General features: G+C 29.0%; 1 long non-coding RNA gene across 2 annotated transcripts; it reads left to right on the top strand.

Moving 5' to 3' along the window:
- Positions 1-4,291: 4,291 nt before the first annotated feature.
- Positions 4,292-8,118, top strand: LOC108693793. 2 transcript variants are annotated; one of them, XR_001932040.1, is made up of 6 exons: positions 4,292-4,535; positions 4,873-4,966; positions 5,042-5,217; positions 6,703-6,893; positions 6,987-7,160; positions 7,559-8,118. It is a non-coding gene; the product is annotated as an uncharacterized LOC108693793 (long non-coding RNA). The 2 variants fall into 2 exon arrangements; XR_001932041.1 differs by lacking the exons at positions 6,703-6,893; positions 6,987-7,160; positions 7,559-8,118 and adding an exon at positions 5,307-5,802.
- The last annotated feature ends 291 nt before the right edge of the window (positions 8,119-8,409 follow it).

Here is an 8,409-nt window from a genome sequence, read left to right as displayed (position 1 = left end):
ACAAATGATGAGCCATATTGCTACTGTGATTACTGCGGCTTTCGAGATGAGGCAGTTACAGTGCAATATAGCATCGCTTAAAGAAGTACAATGCACCGAAATATTCGATCCAGGAAAAAATACCAATATACATTATATTTAACTGTAGAAAATACACATATAATCATTTTATCGAAAATGACTTTTAAATTCCACATCTGATATTCATTCTATTCATTAACTATGTCCATATAGTTTTTAACACGAAGTCAAACTGCTTGAATTAGTGATCCCATAATTAGTTCATTTGAACTTCAAACGAACTATCGCTGCTGTTTTCGTTCAAAAATTATTGACAATTTAGTATATTTATCTACGTCTGTTTACACTACTGCCAATCTATTGCAAAGCAATTTGTTACCGTTCCGAAATACGACAATAGTGGCAGTATCACAGTAATTTTGGAACGGCTACGGCAGTGTATTGTTGTGTCATGGGGTCTGTTCGCATTGTATGAAATTCCTAAATATTTTTGCACTTAAAAAAGATAGGTAAATATTTTGCCTTCAAAAGAGAAAAAGCGAAGATGTCGAGTGCCAAAAGTGCAAGCAATGCGAACAGATCTATAATAATTGCACTTATGGTGAAAGGGTTACATGGTGTGCTCAATTTGGACAAACCACTTATTTTTGTTCTGCGTCATCTTTAAGTGCGCAGTTTACCAATTGTGAAACGCGAAACATGGGGCGGTATTTATAGTCTGTTTTTATTTTAAAACCGTCTTAAATATAATGTTTTAAAATGTTAATGCAGTCCTTGGATTGCTACAGTTATAGGACTTTGCGGAACGAGAAACAAAGAAACGACAGAAAGTGCTAATTTTAGAGAGAGAGAGACGCTTGCAAACTGAGCATATCCTGTAATCCTTTCATCATGGTTGCACTGCCAATAAAAAGAAACACACTCTACATGTAACGCAGTACGCGGTAAAGAAACTAGGTAACTAAGAATAAATAAGAAAATAAGAATCGCCTATGTTTGCTTCTTTTCCCTTCTATTACATGTAGCATGATTTGACTTAATAATTGCATTTAAATTAATGAATTTTATTAAAAAGTGCTTAGTAACATGTACTAGCCCGTGCCTCTTATCGCGCTACATGTAAAGCCGGTTCTACATTGTTGTAAGCTAATCATAAATTTATTACGATAGTCAATATGAAGCGTTGATTTCAAAATGCAAGCTTCAGATTGGCTATCGCAACAAACTTGCTTAATAGCGGCGTACGTAATCCGCGCTATATGTAATCGCACCCTAATCGCACCCTCAGTGAGTGACTACCAATTACACACGAAACATGGAGCGATATTCATAGTTCGTTTTTATTTTAAATATAATGTCTTAAGATGTTAATACAGTTCTCAGTTTGATTTATGACATCTTAAGATTGATTTAAGACAGTCTTAAATGTAAGAATCGACTATGAATACCGATCTGTTTCGCGTCGTGAGAGAAATCGGTACTAAATATTTTCTTGCACAAGGAAAGGTTCAATACCAACTTCACGACAGGTCGGTATTCATAATCAATTCTTACATTTAAGATTGTTTTAAGTCAATCTTAAGATGTCATAAATTGCAATCCGAGGACTGATTAACATCTTAAGATATTTAAGATGATTTAAAATAAATATGAATTATGAATATCCATGTTTTCGCAGTTGTAGGCCTTGCGAAACAAGAAGCAAAGAAACAACAGAGAGCGCTAATTTTAGAGAGTGTGAGAGAGAGAGAGAGAGAGAGAGAGAGACGCTTGCAAACTGAGCACCATGTATTACATGACATTTTCCCAAAAAAACTTGACTAGAAAATGTTTATATTAATAAAAATCCCTAAACAACATGATTTTAATTTGTACGGATTAGTAACACCGTTGAAGTAGTAAGTCCATAAGTTCAGTCATAAATATCACAAACTTATGGAATTACTACTTCAATAGTATTACTAATCCATATAAATTGAAATCCTGTTGCCTAGAAGTTGTTAATATCAACATTTTCCAATCTAGTTTTTCGAGAAAATGTCATGTAATCTTTCCATGATTTCCACCATCGAGCATCAAGTGGCGGAAGCAGAAACTAATTAGTTGAGCGATAGGGGCAGTAGTGTAAAAAATATTTTTTACGTCATTATGAAATTGCCTCGTTGATTGGTTGTTGCTTACTGCTTGATGCTTACATGTGAATGCATCTTATGCATTATCTTATGCATACGATATCTGTCATCATTGGTCTAGTTCACACCGAGAGTTCGGTCCTTTGACTATAAACACATGGATTGCCAATAGCCAACTTCAGACGTGTCGACAAATTGGAAGATTAGACTCCCCGAGACAGAAATTTTCTAGAAGCCATTTTTGTTAATGGAACATTTATCAAAATTGCTGCGTTCAATATGTCCAGATTCAAATATTGCCAAAAATAAATTGTAGCAGAACAAAAACCACAGCTATAATAAATGAATGTTTAGCCAAAGAACAATTAGAAGTTTTGCAAAAAGATGTTCTAGAAGAAAAATGTTATTATTCTATAATTATTGATGAAGCAACAGATGTTTCAATAAAAAAGTATTTAGCAGTAGTTATACAGCTTCTTTTACAAAAATAAAGTTAGAGATATGTTTTTTGGTCTTGTATCAGTTCACTTGGCTGCACTCTTTAATTTAGTTGTTGAATTACTTAAAAAGAATAAAATACCGCTTGAAAACATTTGGATTTGCTGCTGATAATACGGCTGTTATGATGAGGACAGAAATCAAATGTTCAAACAAAATTATAAGAATTAAATAAGGATATATTTACACTGTGTATGTCACTCGTTACATTTATGTTCATCAAAAGCTACAACAAAGTTACTAAAATTCGGAAAAATTTGTATATAAGAAAATTTGTATTTTACTAATAGCCCAAAACGAAGGGATGATTTAGAAGAATACAACAATTTTTAGAGTTAAAAATCTCACAAAATGCTGCGATCCTTTCAAATTAGATGATTATCATTGCAAGTAAGTTTATTGAAATTTCAGTTAAGTATAACTTATTCAGTATTATTAATAATTTTTATTGACAATTTGATAAATTGATAAAACATTTCTTAATTAAAAATATTTAGGATTATAATTGCATATATTATAAAATAGATTTATTGTAACAGTTTAACATTTTAATGAAAATTAATGTTATTGTACATAACATTTTTTTATTTTTAATAGGCTATCGTTGACACTTTTGTTATGGAACTCTTTTAAATTGTATTTTACCAATGCTGCATTTAAAGAAGATAAACTACGTCTAACAAGTGCAATACTTGAATTTAAATAATCCTGTCTTTAAAGTATATCTTATATTTCTATCATATGTACTAGACATTATAAATAAAATGAATCTTGTCTTTCAAGGAGAAGACACACGAATTCATATATTGCATACCAAATTTAGTACTTTATATAAAAATGTGTTAAGAAATTTTAAGAAAACAATTATTGATAAATTGAACTTGTCAAAAATAACTAATCCTGATTATTATGTAAAATTAGAAGAAATTTATATAGGTGTAAATGTGGAACTTTTTAAAAAATTTGAAAATGCTTCATTTGATCAATTTTAATTGGAAGTATTTCATATGAAAAATAAATTAAATGAAGAAATGTTCCCTAATTAAAAAAAATTAATTAAAAGATTAATGTATTTGTTACATACGTCTGCGTAGAGAGAAATTTTTCTCAATTAAGTTTAATTAAAACAAAGTTAGAAATAAATTGGATGCAGAAACATGCAGTTCTATAATATTGTTCAAGCAACTAATGGCTGATGAAAACTGTTATACATGGAGTTCGTCTGAAACATTATTGCAGAAAAAATGGAACTATTAGTCATATTTTGATTATTATATTATGTAATATAATGTTTATGTAATGAATAACAGCGTTAATTTTGTTATCGAAAAGAAATGTTTTTAAATTAATTTAAGTTTATATTGAAATTATATGATATGTATAATATCATAACATGCATATTTGTTAAAATAGTTTTTGTTAAATGACTGAAATAAAGTTTATTATCATTTTCTATTAAAAAGCAACAAGCGTTAATCTTTTATTGTCTTCTCTCCTTAAAAAAAATTTTTGCTTGATCTGGTTCTATCATTTTTAGTCTATCTGGTACATTTTTGCTTGATATGGTTTTAACATTTTTAGTCTATCTGGTATATTTTTTGTCAATCAGTTGGTACAAAATCTTTTTCAATGGTGGCAACACTGAGTGTACATCGATTAACCTAAAATTTGTTAATTGACACTATAACCAATACAATACAAATTTCCGCAAGTACGACACAATTGTCATAATAAATGTCATAAATAGATTTTATTGCTATATTATTACTGATGGAAGAAGAAGAGAAAGAAAATAGACGTCGAAAAAATATAATAAGGAGAAGAGAGATTTAAGAGATTTAAGAGATCCGTTTTTTCCAGATAACACATTCTCAAATTGTATAGGTATGTAAAAGAAAATTATATTTTGTTTTAGATTACAATTAGGCTATATGTTTGCAATAAATACAAATAAGATGTAAGGAACATAAATATGTGATAAGGAATATAAATATGTCTTATTATTCATCGTGTGTTATATTTAATCTCTTTTATTTCTTTCATATTTAATAATTATTCTTGTTCTTAATAATTTATTTTTTTCATGCTGAGTAGGACTTATTTAACATATATAATCATATGTAAAATTTGTTCATAAAAATTTGTTAAATAATAATGTTATTATTGTGTATTTTATAAATAATATGTATATTGTACATTATGTAACATTTATATGTTTCAGATTATCTAAAGTGGCAACTGTACAATTTATTGAAGAATTAAAAAATTTTATGTCAGTTCCACAAAGAAGAACAGCAGTTTCTCAATATTCACAAGTAAATTATTACTTTTTCTTTGAATTTCTTTTCTCTTTTTTATTTGTGTTTTTAATTGTTATGATTTTATTATAGATATTTGTAATACTTTATTTCTTAGCATTTGGTTCCTATCAAAGAAAAGTACAAGATTTTCTCATCATCATGCATCAGTCCATTTCTATGCATGTTACTGTATTAAATAATATTATGGGATGTTGAATTCAATTCCAACATCAAATAGAAGGAAACAACAAATTAAACCAGAGAAGGTACATAGATAATATACATAAAGTTTGACAAAAATTTCTACAAATTAATTTCATTCTTTATATCAAATTTTTTGAAACTGGATTTCTAGGAATGATTTTCAGGCGTTATAGATGGAACTTGCATTGTCATCTTTCCATCACAAACTGAACAAGAATATCTTTTCATTAACAGGAACATTATATATCATTGAATGTGATGATTGTAAGAATAAAAATAATCAGTGCTGTAAGAGATATAGTTTTAATAGTGCATAATTTGTACTTATGTTTTTCTATTCTCTTTATATTTGTTCCTATAATAACGAAATAGTAGCAATAAATACAATGCATGGAAGAATGCATAACGCCAGAGTCTTTCATTCTTCGCGTTTATTCCATTATTTAGGAAGACAACAGGAAGCAGATGAAAGAGGATCGTGGTTTATAGATATGGCTAATGATTAGATATATTGTTTATACTATATTAATGTTATGTTTACATTATATTAATTGCCATTAATTGTCAATTCGTAATTTTAACTTCCATAATATTTCAAATACTATTAGGTGTACAACTTTGCTTCCGCCGTTTTTTTCCGAAATTCGAGGCTTTATTATAAAAAAACTGGTTATACATTTATGATTCAAAGTATTGTCCATCGCTGGCCACTACTTTCTCCCATCTTTCGGGTAGCGTACGAATCCCGCGTCGAAAAAACTGGTCATCTTTTGAAGCTATCCACGAATCGATCCAATTTTTTACTTCTTCGTAAGACCGGAAGTGCTGGTCAGCCAGGCCGTGTGCTATTGATCGAAACAAGTGATAGTCAGAGGGAGCAACGTCTGGAGAATACGGCGGGTGGGGTAGGACTTCCCATTTCAACGTTTCCAAGTATGTCTTGACCACTTTCGCAACATGGGATCGAGCATTGTCATGCTACAAAATCACTTAATCGTGTCTCTCGTTGTATTGCGGCCGTTTGTCTTTCAATGCTTGGCTCAAACGCATCAATTGCGTTCGATACCGATCGCCTGTGGACGTCAAAATCATCGTTCTTAAAGCGTTGAAACCACTCACGACACGTTCTTTCATTAATAGCGGCCTCACCATAAGTATTTGAGAGCATTCGAGTCTTAGCCGCAGATTTCTTCATATTGAAGCAAAAAATTAAAACCTCCCGCAAATGACGAGAATTTGGCTCGTAAATTGACATTTTCAATCGAGAATAACTTTATGCTGCAGACACAAAGCGACTAATGTTTCTATGGGGTTATGTTGACAGATGCCCAAGTTTATTGTATGACGTCTATGATCTATTTATTTCGACCACCACTTACCTCTAAAGCCATCTATAGAAAACGGCGGAAGCAAAGTTGTACACCTAATATATAAATGTTTATCTCGATATTTTGAAATGATTGATTAACATGACAACAATTTCGTAGGCATTTGGCTATTTGAGCCAATTGATACTTATATTGTGAGTTTTAATATTTTTTTTTTAGGAGATTCCATCTGCTTATGTCTTATCTTTTAAAATCATTTATAAACGCACCTATAGGCTCTCCAGAATTCAGATATACAGAACATTTTACAAAAGCATGATCTTCTCCAGAAAGAGGTATAGATATTTTGAAAGGTTGATGACGATGCTTGCGAAAAGAGAAGGCATTGCATTATTAGCTGGAATTCGCAGGTATTAAATATAACTTTTATATATAACATAAAAAAAACCTTATTAAAAAAATGTAATGTTGTTTAATATTTATTATAATACTTTTTTTTCTAGCTCATATTGTAAATGCATATTGCGTTCTACACAATATTGTTATAAAATGGAGAATTCTAGAAAATTAAATTTATTTAAATGAGATAGATGAACAAACACCAATACAATATAACATTGATGTAAATAACGCTGAATATGACGAAATGTTATTCGATGATATTTTGAATAGACAAGGTATGTTGCGTTTCCTTTCATTTTTAAATATTTTTTTATATTTTCATAACTAGCACATAAAATGTTAAAAATTCAATTAATTTCTGAAATAAAGATTCTTATGCACAAACGTCAATAATTGATAAATGGCTAGAAATTTGTTTTTAACGATATAAAAGTTAACTTGTATTTTTATCTTAGAATTTACATTTTAAAACTTATTTTATATTACTTGTTTATTCACTCATAAATTATGTTATTTTAATATTACAAAATAAAAAATTTTACACTACTACTTTATTTGAATACTAAAAAAATATATTAATTAATTAATTTAATACAAAATATTCAAATATAATAATCACATTATGTTAAATTAATATTTTGGTATGTTAAACATTAAAATTTTTATGTTCCAGAAGCTCGAATGTCTCGAGCTATACAATTGTGCAAGATTATATTTTTTAACGTATTTACAAGAGACTAAATGAAGTATTCATGCTAAAAAGATTCTCATAAGGAGAATGCTGTGACTTTACAGGTACACAAAAGAATATTAAGAATCATGGATTGGAAAATTAGAAAAATCTGTCAGAATTGAATTTGAACGATAACGATATAAAAGTGATAGAGATTATTTTTATTGTTACTGAAGAGATAAGTTGTAAGGCTTAAATATAGTCTTTTCTTTTTTATTATTATTCAAATTAACAAGTGATATAAGAAAGAGAATGTATATTCTATTTTCCTTCGTTAAAATATAAATTTTAACTCTCTGTATAATTTTTTTCTCCATATTTATTATACATTTAGCAAGGAATATATATAACAATATAAGCACTCGTCGTGATTTATTTTTATGCATATTAATTATAAGTCGTAATGCTTGATTGGATGAGGGAAGATGTTATGACAATCGAGGTGTATTGCTGCGGCTTGTAATAATTATTGTACAAATAGATAAACATTAATGAATGGACGCGGAAAAATTTATTATCTTTATTTAGAGTCCATTATTAAGATTTGTTTCTAGCAATTGCGTTATATTCTCAAATAGCCTATAATTTAAATATCGTATAATTTAAATATCGTATGGGGGATTAAATGGCGTGTGTATATTAGCGAAACGCTCAAATAATGTAAATAAGATATAAACGTATAAAGTGATTAAAGATTTTGTGGAACAATATAATATTACGAAGACTAATATTAAATTTTGCACGCTTTATTGTTGTATGCAAACAAGCAACAATTTACAGAGTTATCACTA

This window comes from Atta colombica, unplaced genomic scaffold (genome assembly GCF_001594045.1).
Source record: "Atta colombica isolate Treedump-2 unplaced genomic scaffold, Acol1.0 scaffold99, whole genome shotgun sequence".
Classification (NCBI taxonomy): domain Eukaryota; kingdom Metazoa; phylum Arthropoda; class Insecta; order Hymenoptera; family Formicidae; genus Atta; species Atta colombica.
Note: the sequence above shows the minus strand (reverse complement) of the source record. Positions and strands in the feature narration are given on the sequence as shown.